The sequence below is a fragment of the Oncorhynchus nerka genome, linkage group LG18, assembly GCF_034236695.1.
Source record: "Oncorhynchus nerka isolate Pitt River linkage group LG18, Oner_Uvic_2.0, whole genome shotgun sequence".
NCBI classification, from domain to species: domain Eukaryota; kingdom Metazoa; phylum Chordata; class Actinopteri; order Salmoniformes; family Salmonidae; genus Oncorhynchus; species Oncorhynchus nerka.
In genome coordinates, this window is record NC_088413.1 from 44939307 (window position 1) to 44953956 (window position 14650).

General features: G+C 46.2%; 1 long non-coding RNA gene across 2 annotated transcripts; it reads right to left on the reverse strand.

The window, feature by feature from the left end:
• Positions 1-256: 256 nt before the first annotated feature.
• LOC115146594 (uncharacterized) lies at positions 257-14286 on the reverse strand. Of its 2 annotated transcripts, none has more exons than XR_010459735.1 (2): positions 14065-14286; positions 257-930 (listed from the first exon to the last, which is right to left on the reverse strand). It is a non-coding gene; the product is annotated as an uncharacterized LOC115146594 (long non-coding RNA). The 2 variants fall into 2 exon arrangements; XR_003866176.2 differs by lacking the exon at positions 257-930 and adding an exon at positions 11917-13634.
• Positions 14287-14650: the final 364 nt, after the last annotated feature.

The following is a 14650-nucleotide window of genomic DNA, read 5'->3' on the forward strand; positions in this document are numbered from 1 at the left end:
GACACTGCAATTATATCAAATATTGACACCACAGTGGATCATTTGAATTGTTTACATAGTACCACTAAATATTTCACCTGCTCGTTTAAGCCTAAACCTAGTCCTGTGTTAAAACTTTACGGAGTAGTCTGAGATTCTCCGAGACCCATTGTCAGGACCCGGTTACGAACCCGGGTCTCCGGAGTGAGAAACAGTCACTTAACCAACTGAGCCACGAATAGTCGGCAGAACCCAGAAGATGAGGCAGACACAGCAGTACTTGAGACGGTGTATTTAATGAAGTAAAAAGTGAAGTCCTTCAGGAACACATGTAACTCCACAACCTCAAAAGGAATTCCACAAGAACAAAGGTAATCCTCCAAGACAAAAAGGTAAATCCACAAGGTGGTAGGTATAGCACAAAAAGCCTCAAAAGATACTCAAAAATAAATAAACAAGAACAAAAAACAGAATTCCACAAGAGCGTCCACCGGGATCAACAAGAGTTAACAGAATACTAGGGCTGGGTGCTAACATACAAACACAGAGCAAAGGACTGAGGAAAACAAAGGGTTTAAATACAATCAGGGGAAACGAGGCACAGGTGCAAATAATAATGGGGATCAAGGGAAAACAAAAGGTCAAAAGGCACAATGGGGGCATCTAGTGACCAAAAACCGGAACAACCCTGGCCAAATCCTGACAGAATCCCCCCCTAGGAACGGCTCCTGACGTTCCTACCAGCTCTCTCAGGGTGGAGAGCCCTGAACTGACGAATGAGGTCAGGGTCCAGTATGTCTTTGGCAGGAACCCAGGAGCGCTCCTCGGGACCGTAGCCTTCCCAGTCCACCAGATACTGCCAGGACCGCTGCACCCGGCGGGAATCCAGTATCCGATGGACGGTATAAGCCGGCTGGCCTCCAATGACACGAGGCGGAGGGGGAGGTCTGTCTGCCGGGACAAGGGGAGAAAAAACAACAGGTTTTAATAAGGAAATGTGAAATGTGGGATTAATCTTAAGGGATCTGGGTAAGTGTAGGCGATAAGAAACTGGGTTAACTCTCCTGGCAACCTTAAAGGGACCGATGTATTTTTGGGACAGCTTGCGAGACTCCACCCGTAGTGGTAAGTCTCTTGTGGAGAGCCAGACTCTCTGGCCGGGGCGCAGGGTAGGCCCGGGACGGCGACGTCTGTTGGCTTGTTGTTGGTACCTCTGTGAGGAACGCATAAGATTAAGACGGGTCTTCCTCCACATAAGCCGACAGCGTCTGACGAACTTCAAGGCTGAAGGCACTCTGACTTCTGCCTCCTGGTCCGGGAACAATGGAGGGGCATAGCCAAACTGACACTCGTGCGGGGACATACCAGTGGAGGAGGAGCGCAAGGTGTTGTGCGCGTATTCGGCCCAAACAATGAAGGACGACCATGTGGACGGGTTGTTACGAGTCATACATCGGAGGGTGGCTTCCAGCTCTTGATTCATCCTCTCTGTTTGGCCGTTGGACTCCGGATGGTACCCTGAAGATAGACTGGCAGAAGCACCCATGAGTTGGCAGAAGGCCTTCCAAAACCTTGAGGCGAACTGGGGACCTCTGTCAGAAACCATATCTTGAGGAATGCCGAAGACTCGGAACACATGATTAATTACCAACTCAGCCGTCTCCTTGGCAGAAGGTAACTTAGTCAGAGGGACGAACCTGGCCGCCTTTGAAAACCTGTCGATTATGACTAGGATAGTAGTATTGCCATGGGATGGAGGAAGGCCAGTAATAAAGTCCAACGAGATATGGGACCAGGGTCTGTGGGGAATAGGTAAAGGGTGAAGGAGTCCTTGAGGGCGGAGGTGAGAAGATTTGCCCTGGCAGCACACGGGGCAGGCATTGACGAAAGAGGCAACGTCTTCTCTTATGGTAGGCCACCAGAACTTACGCTGGATGAACTCCAAGGTGCGACCTACGCCCGGGTGACAGGTGAGGCGAGAGGAGTGCCCCCACAGAAGGACCTGAGTCCTCAATGCCTTGGGGACAAACAACCGATTGGCAGGACCCCTTTCGGGTCCGGTTCGATAGTTTGAGCTCGTCTCACGGTATCCTCAACTTGCCACGTAATCGGAGCCACGATCTTAGCAGCAGGAAGGACTGTCATCTCGAATGGCAGGAGCGTAGACTCGGGACAGGGCATCCGGTTTGAGATTCTTCGACCCGGGCCGATAGGTGAGGATAAACTGGAATCGATTGAAGAAAAGAGACCATCTAGCTTGTCTAGAGTTCAACCGCTTCGCCTGCTGGATATACTCCAGATTTTTGTGGTCCGTAAGCACTTGAAACGGGTGAGAAGCCCCCTCGAGCCAGTGTCTCCATTCCTTCAATGCCATCTTAACCGCTAGGAGTTCACGATCCCCCACATCGTAGTTCCTCTCAGCCGGGGTAAGCCGGTGTGAGAAGAAAGCGCACGGATGAAGCTTCTTGTCTTCACCCCTCTGAGACAGGACAGCTCCAACACCAACCTCTGAGGCGTCTACCTCCACCACAAACGGTTCATCCGTAGTCGGTAGTATCAGGATGGGAGCAGAGAGGACGCGCTGCTTGAGTCCTTGGAAGGCCGTCTCAGCTTCTCTTCCCCACAAAAACCTTGCATTGTCACCCTTGGTTAAAGCTGAGAGAGGGGCTGCCACCAAGCTGAAGTTCTTGATGAACTTGCGGTAAAAGTTTGTGAAGCCCAGGAAACGCTGAACTTCCTTAACGGATTTGGGGGTGGGCCAATCCGCTACCGCCCCTACCTTCCTGGGGTCCATTTGGACTCGACCGGGTTCCACTACAAATCCCAGGAATTGTACTCGGGATGAATGGAATTCACATTTTTCCGGCTTAACGTACAGATGGCTGTCTAGGAGGCGATTGAGTACTTGTCTGACATGCTTTGTGTGTTCTTGAAGAGAGCTCGAAAAGATGAGGATGTCATCCAAGTAAACAAACACAAATATGTTAAGCATATCCCTAAGCACATCGTTTATGAGCGCTTGGAACACCGCTGGGGCGTTGGTCAGGCCGAAGGGCATCACCAAGTATTCATAGTGACCAGTAGGCGTGTTGAACGCGGTCTTCCACTCGTCACCAGGTCTGATCCGCACAAGATGGTATGCGTTCCGCAGGTCAAGCTTAGTGAAAACAACTGCTTCCTGGAGCAGCTCGAAGGCTGTGGCCATAAGGGGTAGCGGGTAACGGTTACGGACGGTTATGACATTGAGTCCCCGGTAGTCGATGCAAGGACGTAATCCACCGTCTTTCTTGGCCACAAAGAAAAACCCTGCTCCCGCCGGGAGGTGGATGGACGCATGAGGCCTGCTTCCAGAGCGTCCTTGATGTAGGTATCCATAGCAGCTCGTTCGGGTGGAGATAGGGAAAAGATCCGACCCCTGGGGGCAAGTGCCCGGAAACAGTTCGATGGGGCAATCATAAGGTCTATGGGGTGGTAGCATGGTGGCCCTCTGTTTGCTAAATACCAGTTTGAGGTCATGGTAACACTCGGGAACTCGGGTCAGGTCGATGGATTCTAAAGACTCGGGAGTAGAACTCGGGGAATTCGGGAAAATACATGTAGCTTGGCACGTAGGACCCCACTGCTTGATAGTGCCCACAGACCAGTCGATGTGAGGGTTATGGCTGTGAAGCCAGGGGTATCCAAGGACGAGAGGGAACTCGGAACAGGAGATCAAATGAAAGTTCATCAATTCCTTGTGTTGTGAAACTGAAAGTCGCAAGGAGGTAGTGACATGAGTGACAAGTCCAGATCCCAAAGGGCTTCCATCCAATGTAGTAACCCTCATGGGGTCACTTAGAGGTTCAAAGGGAACGCCATTCTCCTTCGCCCAGACACCATCCATGAAGTTACCTGCGGCTCCAGAGTCTACCAAGGCTTGAAGGTGAAGCTTGTGGTTGTCCCAGGAAAGGGTGACTGGAATGAGCAGACGGGAGTTGGACGGATGGGAGGAGGTTATGTTTCCCGTTACAGTTCCCCCCGGTCTGTACGGGACAGAGCGTTTCCCTGGAGCCCGGGACACGTGGAACGGAAATGGCCCGGTTTGCCGCAATATAGACAGCGTCGCTCCCTCATCCGGCGGTCTCTCTCAGCCTGGGAGATGCGTCCAATCTGCATGGGTTCCGGTGGAGCCAGCGAGGATAAAGGTGGGGACTCGGAGCTGGGACTGATAGGGGCTAGAGGTCTACGGTTGAGTTCTCTCTCTCTCAGACGCTGGTCAATGCGTGAGGCCAACTTGATCAGGGACTCAGGATTGTCCGGTGGTTCCCGAGTGGCCAGTTCATCTTGGATAGTGTCGGAAAGGCCTTTCAGAAAGCACACAGTGAGCGCCTCGTTGTTCCAACCACTCGCTGCTGCCACCGTGCGGAACTGGATGGCATAGTCCGTCACGCTGCGCCGACCTTGGAGAGTCAGGAGCTGTTTGGCTGAGTCAGGACCACTGCTTGGGCCTTGAAACACTCGTTTGAATTCCTCAGCAAAGGCAGAGTAGCTGGCACAGCAGGAACTATGGGCATCCCACACAGCAGTAGCCCAGGCCAGGGCTTTTTCCGACAGCAGGGTGATGATATATGCGATCTTAGACCGGTCGGTGGGGAACGACGAGGGTTGCAGCTCGAAGGAGAGAGAACATTGGGTGAGAAACCCTTTACAAGCACTTGGATCACCTGAGAACCGTTGGGGAGGTGGAAGACGAGGTTCAGCCAGAGGGTTAACTGCCATGGGTACGTGAATCTGAGGTACTGGGACGGGAACTGTTGCCGAGGTAAGTCGATCAGATATCTGCTTTATGGAAGTCAGCATCTCCGACAGAAGATGAGAATGTCTAGCCATTAAGGCCTCTTGCTGAACCAGGGCGGCTTCGTGGCGTTGGACAGTCTCCTGGTGGTGGGACAGCATGGCAACAAGGTCCTGGGAACTGGCTGCCTCTGGGTTCATTCTTGGCTCTGTGTTTCTGTCAGGACCCGGTTACGAACCCGGGTCTCCGGAGTGAGAAACAGTCACTTAACCAACTGAGCCACGAATAGTCGGCAGAACCCAGAAGATGAGGCAGACACAGCAGTACTTGAGACGGTGTATTTAATGAAGTAAAAAGTGAAGTCCTTCAGGAACACATGTAACTCCACAACCTCAAAAGGAATTCCACAAGAACAAAGGTAATCCTCCAAGACAAAAAGGTAAATCCACAAGGTGGTAGGTATAGCACAAAAAGCCTCAAAAGATACTCAAAAATAAATAAACAAGAACAAAAAACAGAATTCCACAAGAGCGTCCACCGGGATCAACAAGAGTTAACAGAATACTAGGGCTGGGTGCTAACATACAAACATAGAGCAAAGGACTGAGGAAAACAAAGGGTTTAAATACAATCAGGGGAAACGAGGCACAGGTGCAAATAATAATGGGGATCAAGGGAAAACAAAAGGTCAAAAGGCACAATGGGGGCATCTAGTGACCAAAAACCGGAACAACCCTGGCCAAATCCTGACACCCATGCAGCATGCTCTGTCCCAAATTATTTTTCTAAACCATACATATTTTTAACGCTGACCACTATGGTGGAAGAAGAACTAGCACATCTTCATGCTAGTTCTAATGTTTCTAGGCCTTATGGGATATTGCTTGTATTCCCCCCCCTCCCCCCTCATCTGATAAACAAGTGTATAATGTGTCACGGACAAACTTGGCTGACTTCCATTTTGCGGTTAGAGGTTTGCATGCCATCCAAGAATGAAAATGAGACACGTCAGAAATCACAAAGCAATTGTCTGGTCTTATTTTGACATTCAAACGACAGCGGTAAAAATGGTCCTGGCTGTTTTTGGTTAGCAGTCACAGTGAGTGAGTAAAGCTTAGCTTAACTTTAAAATAGCAGCTAGGCTAATCCCAATGAGATAGGGATCACTGAATTTTCTTGAGTTCTCTGTGTTTGAGCATGTGTGGGAATAAGTGTGTGTGTGTGTGTGTGTTTGTTTGTGTGTGTGCTTGCTTGCTAATATGTATGTGAGGAGCGAGAGAGAGAGAGAGAGAGAGAGAGAGAGAGAGAGAGAGAGAGAGAGAGAGACTAGAATCCCCATACTTTAATGAAGACACCTTCTCCATCCTGGAGGGGGAAATCAATCATTTCCAGGCCTAGGGACATGTACTAGTCTGTGGCGACCTAAATGCCAGAACCGGACAAGAACCTCACACCCTCAGCACACAGGGGGACAAACACCTGCCTGCAGGTGACAGCATTCCCTCCCCCATATGCCCCCCTAGGCACAACTATGACAACATAACCAACAAAAACGGGTCACAACTCCTGCAGCTCTGTCGCACGCGGGTATGTACATAGTCAATGGTAGGCTTCGAGGGGACTCCTATGTATGGTAGGTACACCTATAGCTCATCTCTTGGCAGTAGTACTGTAGACTACTTTATCACTGACCTCAACCCAGAGTCTCTCAGAGCGTTCACAGTCAGCCCACTGATACCCCTATCAGACCACAGCAAAATCAGTCTACTTGAACAGAGCAATACTCAATCATGAGGCATCAAAGCCAAAGGAACTGAGTAACATTAAGAAATGCTATAGATGGAAGGAATGCAGTTTGGAAACCTACCAAAAAACAATTAGGCAAAAACAAACTCAATCCCTTTTAGACAATTTCCTGGGTAAAACGTTCCACTGTAATAGTGAAGGTGTAAACTTGGCGGTAGAAAATCTTAACAGTATATTTGACCTCTCAGCTTCCCTATCAAATCTAAAAATCTCAAATAGAAAACCGAAGAAAATGAACAACAATGACAAATGGTTTGATGAAGAATGCAAAAATCTAAGAAAGAAATTGAGAAACCTGTCCAACCAAAAACATAGAGTCTACGCCTTCACTATGGTGAATCACTAAAACAATACAGAAATACACTACGGAAAAAGAAGGAACAGCATTTCAGAAATCAGCTCAATGAAATTGAAGAATCCATAGACTCTAACTACTTCTGGGAAAATTGGAAAACACTAAACAAACAACAACATGAAGAATTATCTATCCAAAATGGAGATGTATGGGTAAACCACTTCTCCAATCTTTTTGGCTCTATAACAAAGAATAAAGAGCAAAAACATATACAGGATACAAATCTTACTATTAAAGACTACCAGAACCCACTGGATTCTCCAATTACCTTGAATGAGCTACAGGACAAAATAAAAACACTCCAACCCATGGGATATGCGTCAACAGCAACCTTGGGAAAATCCTCTGCATTATCATTAACAGCAGACTCGTACATTTCCTCAATGAAAACAATGTACTGAGCAAATGTCAAATTGGCTTTTTACCAAATTACCGTACGACAGACCATGTATTCACCATGCACACCCTAACTGACAACCAAACAAACTAAAACAAAGGCAAAGTCTTCTCATGCTTTGTTGATTTCAAAAAAGCCTTCAACTCAATTTGGCATGAGGGTCTGCTATACAAATTGATGGAAAGTGGTGTTGGGGGTAAAACATATGACATTATAAAATCCATGTACACAAACAACAAGTGTGTGGTTAAAATTGGCAAAAAACACACACATTTCTTCCCACAGGGCCGTGTGGTGAGACAGGGATACAGCTTAAGCCCCACCCTCTTCAACATATATATCAACGAATTGGCACGGGCACTAGAAAAGTCTGCAGCACCCGGCCTCACCCTACTAGAATCTGAAGTTAAATGTCTACTGTTTGCTGATGATCTGGTGCTTCTGTCACCAACCAAGGAGGGCCTACAGCAGCACCTAGATATTCTGCACAGATTCTGCCAGACCTGGGCCCTGACAGTAAAACTCAGTAAGACCAAAATAATGGTGTTCCAAAAAAGGTCCAGTCGCCAGGACCACAAATACAAATTCCATCTAGACACCATTGCCCTAAGAGCACACAAAAAACTCTACATACCTTGGCCTAAACATCAGCGCCACAGGTAACTTCCACAAAGCTGTGAACAATCTGAGAGACAAGGCAAGAAGGGCATTCTATGCCATCAAAAGAAACATAAAATTCAACATACCAATTAGGATCTGGCTAAAAATACTTGAATCAGTCAGAGCCCATTGCCCTTTATGGTTGTGAGGTCTGGGGTCCGCTCACCAACCAAGATTTCACAAAATGGGACAAACACCAAATTGAGACTGCATGCAGAATTCTGCAAAAATATCCTCCGTGTACAACGTAGAACACCAAATAATGCATGCAGAGCAGAATTAGGCCAATGCTCACTAATTATCAAAATCCAGAAAAGAGCCGTTAAATTCTACAACCACCTAAAAGGAAGCGATTCCCAAACCTTCCATAACAAAGCCATCACCTACAGAGAGATTAACCTGGAGAAGAGTCCCCTAAGCAAGCTGGTCCTGGGGCTCTGTTCACAAACACAAACACACCCCACAGAGCCCCAGGACAGCAGCACAATTAGACCCAACCAAATCATGAGAAAACAAAAAGATAATTACTTGACACATTGGAAAGAATTAACAAAAAAAACAGAGCAAACTAGAATGCTATTTGGCCCTAAACAGAGAGTACACAGTGGCAGAACACCTGACCACTGTGACTGACCCAAACTTAAGGAAAGCTTTGACTATGTACAGACTCAGTGAGCATTGCCTTGCTATTGAGAAAGGCCGCTGTAGGCAGACTTTGCTCTCAAGAGAAGACAGGCTATGTGCACACTGCCCACAAAATGAGGTGGAAACTGAGCTGCACTTCCTAACCTCCTGCCCATTGTATGACCATATTAAAGACACATATTTCCCTCAGATTACACAGATCCACAAAGAATTCGAAAACAAACCCAATTTTGATAAACTCCCATATCTACTGGGTGAAATCACACAGTGTGCCATCACAGCAGCAAGATTTGTGACCTGTTGCCACAAGAAAAGGGCAACCAGTGAAGAACAAACACCATTGTAAATACAACCCATATTTATGCTTATTTATTTTCCCTTGTGTACTTTAACCATTTGTACATTATATCAAGACTGTATATACACATAATATAACATTTGTAATGTGTTTATTGTTTTGAAACTTCTGTATGTGTAATGTTTACTGTTAATTTTGATTGATTATTTCACTTTTGTATATTTATCTACCTCACTTGCTTTGGCAATGTTAACACGTTTCCCATGCCAATATAGCCCCTTGAATTGAATTGAGAGAGATGACAGGGAGATGGAGGGAGATAACGACAGAGGGGGAAAGGAACGGAGGAGAGTGGGAGGAGAGAGATGAGGAGCTGTAAGGTGACCCAGAGGTGATCTCGTAAAAAGTTTCCCATTTCCTCACCTTTGAAGTTTAATTGGGCATTTCCTTCCAGACTGACTCTGTGCTAGTGGCAGGTGTGTGAGCGTGTGTCTGTATGCGTGTGCATGTGTGTGTGTTTGAAGGGTCCCTTAACCACCACAGTTGCCTAGGGAGGACATGAGATCAAAGGAACTGATCTGGACAACCAGTCCATAGAGAGATAGACGGAGTGCATGTGTGTGCTCAGATATGCGCATGGCATGCATCAGAGAAAGCGATCGGGCAGCTCTAATATGCCAAACGAGGCCTTTTTTTCTGAAAAAGGAAAGCAGCTGAGACTTCTCAGAAAAAAAGGGCTAGGTTGACATTGTTGTTAGACAAAATTTTCATCACCTTGGAGATGAAACATGAGCTTCTATTGGCCTCACCACCACAGACTACACAGGTGATGTGATCACACTGTTGTCTGTCTGTCTGTCTGTCTGATGCTGACAGTCTCCAGCTGTAAAACTATGGGCTAATCTCACTGTCAATGTCCTCTGACTGGAAACCAACAGAGACACACAACAGATGGGGATAGGGAAATGTTTTTGACCAGAAGCCAAGTGGAATACCAATATCGATGTCTTAGATAACTCCCCTTTCACCCTTCTCTCCCCTTTTCACCCCTCTCTCCGGTCAATTAACTGTATCAAAGGTGAGAAACCAACCAAACCAGTAAAACAATCAACAGGGGTCATGGAGAGAGTGAGAGATAACCATTGAGATGCAAGCTGTCTGATGATCCAGGCTCCTGCTAAAGAAGCTCATCATCTCCCTGTGAGTATGGAGTGACAGACGGGAAAGAGAGAGAGAGTGAGGGGTAAGAGAGCGAGAAGAGAGAGTGGGGAGAGAGAGTGGAGGGAGACTGAGGAGAAAGAGAGAGTAACGTGAGAGAGTGAGGAGAGAGAGAGCAAGTAGGGAGAGATGTAGTGGAGAAAGAGAAAGTGGGGAAATTGAGAGGGATGAAAGATTGTGGGGAGAGAGAGAGAGAGAGAGAGAGAGAGAAAGGAGATAGTGAGCGTTATCATGGAGTGTCAGAGTGGGGAGAGAGCCAGTCAGTTTCCCTTCCTCACATTGAAAAGCAATAAAGAACACAGCGAGAAGAAGAAAAACTAACTCGAGAAAAAAGCCCTCATAATTACAGCAGTTACCTCCATACAGCAGGTTACCCCCGCAATGTCTGAGAAATACAATAATAACGATTGTGCAGAAAGGGCATAGCAGGACCCAACATTAATCTATATCTTCATTAGCCAGGCAAAGCTGCATGAATTATTCTGGTAAATGGGCTTTTTTTTCCCTGAGAGAGAGAGAGGCTGTTTCCCAAATGGCACCCTATTCACTGTAGGTCACTACTTTTGATAAGAGCCCAATTCCCTATATATATATATATATATATATATATATATATATATATATTGCAGTACTTTGACCAGAGCACAATGGCTCTATATAGTGAATAGGGTGCCATTTGGGAAGCACCCTGAGAGTCCAGGCCTCGGGGCCAGGCAAGATACAAGGACGTGAACAGAAGGGGTTACGGGTGCCTCAAGGGTGTGTACTCAGACCTTTTATACTTCACATCATACATATTGAATGGCTAATTATGTGTTTAATGTTTAAAAGTTGGATCTTTTTCTCTTTTTCTCAGGCAGGGATTTGTTCTTTCAAAGGAGATTAAACTGCAATGTTTTTTGGAAAGGTGTGTTATGTTGGTTGAGTTAAAAATTGTATTTCTGTTTGTTTTGGGGGTAAGCTTTTGAGGGTGACCCTGGGTCCCAATAACACTTTCTACTCAAGAAGCACAATTAATACCACTGACCCAGAAAAGCAAAGGCCTCCGTATCCAAGGCGATGGTACTTTAATTGTACTATTGTCACGCCCTGACCATCGAGATCCTTTTTATTCTCTATTTTGGTTAGGTCGGGGTGTGACTAGGGTGGGTAATCTAGGGTGTTTATTTCTATGTTGGCCTGGTATGGTTCCCAATCAGAGGCAGCTGTTTATCATTGTCTCTGATTGGGGATCATATTTAGGCAGCCATTTCCCCACTGTGTTTTGTGGGATCTTGTTTTTGTGTCGTTGCCTGTGAGCACTTCATTGACATCACGTTTGTTCTTTATTGTTTTCTGCGTTACACTTCAATAAATATGTGGAACCCATATCACGCTGCGCTTTGGTCCGAATATTCTTACGACGATCGTGACAACTGTAGATGGAGAGGTGTGAGAATTTAGTGAGTATGCCTACGTTCTAAATGGCTCCCAGTTCCTCATTTAGTGCACTACTTGTATCATTTGGGACATAACCTGTGTCTGTTGTTGACGCTCCCTGGAGGAATGCACAGATGTTGGATGGCTGGCTCCTGTGGTTGGCTTGGCTCAACTGAGAGCTGGAGCAGTGGCCTTTTATTAATGAAGAGGGATCACATGCCAGACTTCTGTCTGATGTGACAGCTACTGCTGGATGGGGTGGAGGGATGAAACCATAATATTGACTGACAGGATTAATGTGTGTGTAAACACACACGCACACACACAGTTGGAGACAGTGTGAGCAAGTTCATAATTGAAAAGACTTCATCTGGTATGAATGATTTATTTCATGTGTGTGTTTGTTTACAATGTGATAAGACTGTTGGTGAGACAGTGCCTGTGTCTGAAATAGCCATCTATTCTCTATATAGGTCCCTTCTTTTGACCAGTGCCCTATGGAATCCGGTGCACTATATAGGGAATATGGCGATATTTCAAATGCAGACTATGGTCGAGATTCAATCAGATTGCGGATTAGGACAATGCTCCATTTAAAGGTAATTTCCCATTGAGCCGACATATACACCATTTACAGTGAGTATGGTCTCCGTGAATGCGGGAACATTGCCTTTAAAAAAATGCATTCTGGACAACGTGCGATGGGAATGACTCTCAGTCTGTGTGTGAGGGAGTTTGTATTTGAATAATAGACTTAATTTGCTATGAATGATTTAGTGAAAACAGGATGGTGTAACACACAGCACAGAGCACAAATTGAGGAGATGAGGAGACTTTCAATCATGTATTCAGCACATCATTTCAGTTTCCTTCCAGTTGCAGTTCCCGCGTGTGTGTGTGTGGGGGGGGGGCACTGTTTCATTCCAATTCCCTACCACTCTCTGGCCAGTGTGACAATGACATAGGAGTTGGCAAGACAGCACAAACAGATCTGGGACTCTAGTATCGCAGCCTCTCTCTCCCTTCTTTCCCTCCACATTTCCACTCTTTCATATCTCTCATGTCCTCAGTGTCATCAGGTAGTTTTTCAGCCAGTCCCCTGGCTCGTTAAACACACAGGCCAGGCAACAGGAAAAAGAGTTAGGGACTGGCAGTGCCCTGGTCCTGCAATGACTAACTGTTTGAATTTACTGGTCATATTTCCTCTTTCTGGCTAAGTCCCAAATAGCACCCTATTCCCTACATTGTGCACTTTCTAGAATAGGGTTGCATTTGGGAGTCACACTGAGAGGAGTGTAGCGCAGGGCCGAGGGAGAGGAGGAACTAAACATCTATTCAGTCCCACTGTGTGTGTGTGTGTGTGTGTGTATGTCTCCCTGGGTGACGGATAACTCTGGAGATGAACCAGCTCCATGACCCTCAGATTTACAGCACAACAGAGACAGGTCCACAGCTCAGACACAGTCAGTTCAGCATACCTCCAGTAACAACAGTGACTGGTCCACAGCTCAGACACAATCAGTTCAGCATCCCTCCAGTAACAACAGAGACAGGTCCACAGCTCAGACACAGTCAGTTCAGCATCCCTTCAGTACAACAGAGACAGGTCCATAGCTCAGACACAGTCAGTTCAGCATCCCTCCAGTAACAACAGAGACAGGTCCATAGCTCAGACACAGTCAGTTCAGCATCCCTCCAGTAACAACAGAGATAGGTCCACAGCTCAGACACAGTCAGTTCAGCATCCCTCCAGTAACAACAGAGACAGGTCCACAGCTCAGACACAGTCAGTTCAGCATCCCTCCAGTAACAACAGAGACGGGTCCACAGCTCAGACACAGTCAGTTCAGCATCCCTCCAGTAACAACAGAGACGGGTCCATAGCTCAGACACAGTCAGTTCAGCATCCCTCCAGTAACAACAGAGACGGGTCCACAGCTCAGACACAGTCAGTTCAGCATCCCTCCAGTAACAACAGAGACTGGTCCACAGCTCAGACACAATCAGTTCAGCATCCCTCCAGTAACAACAGAGACTGGTCCACAGCTCAGACACAGTCAGTTCAGCATCCCTCCAACAGCTACTGTCGTATCAATGAGGATTTGGAAGGAGGAGAAGAAGAGAGGGGAGGGGAACACACGCCAGTGCACAAATACACACACACACCGTATTCATAAAAGTCAGGGCGACAACCAACCAATATTTCTCAACTGCAATTATTGTCATGTTTTTATGGTTTTAAAGTTCTGTTATTTTTCTTCTCCCACACTTTGGACTAAGTTTTCAGGCTAATTATCTTTGGGCTATTTCAATCACAGGTGTTATACACTACGCACAATATTATATACCTCTCACACACACACACTGGGGGAGGAAGAGAAAAACAACAATTCAAAGAGGTGATTTTGTAGCAATCAACCCACTGAGGAACAGCTAGGGTAAAGTGGCGATATTCTTTTTTTCTTTCATCATTCGAAATGTCAACATGTTTATAACAATGAACAAGTACTTACACCCACTCATGCTTACAGAAAGTACATGTACTTTCTGTTCTCTCAGTTGTTAGATGTGTTTTTCTCCCTTTTTCTGTTTTTTCTTCCTCTTCACAGTCATCCTCCTCTCCAAGCTGACTGAACTGGCCTGTTCAGTGGGATAATGTTACAGAACGTTCAGATAGAAATGTACTATGTAGAACAGATAGGATTGATATGATTGTTGGTCAGGTAGAATAGGAAATCGTGACAACTCTAATCATTCTATTTCTATCTGCAACCGCTTGTGAGGAAATCATGTAATCACAGCACCCCATGGTCCCAATCCCACTTCCCTCTATCATACCACATATTTCCTTCCCCTTTCTGTATCTGTCGCAATGTAGCCTACATCTGCAATAAACCAGTTCTGCTACAGTTTAATATGATCAGTATGATTTAAAATGATTGTGGGCAGTGGAATAATATCACTATTTCAGAAATCAGCCTCTAATTAGTTATCTTAGCAGAATCAATCATAACAGGACATATTTGATTGTAGTACACCAGGCTGAATAACTCTTTATGAAGTAGCAAGCCAGAAGTCTGTGTATTGGCATTAACCAGA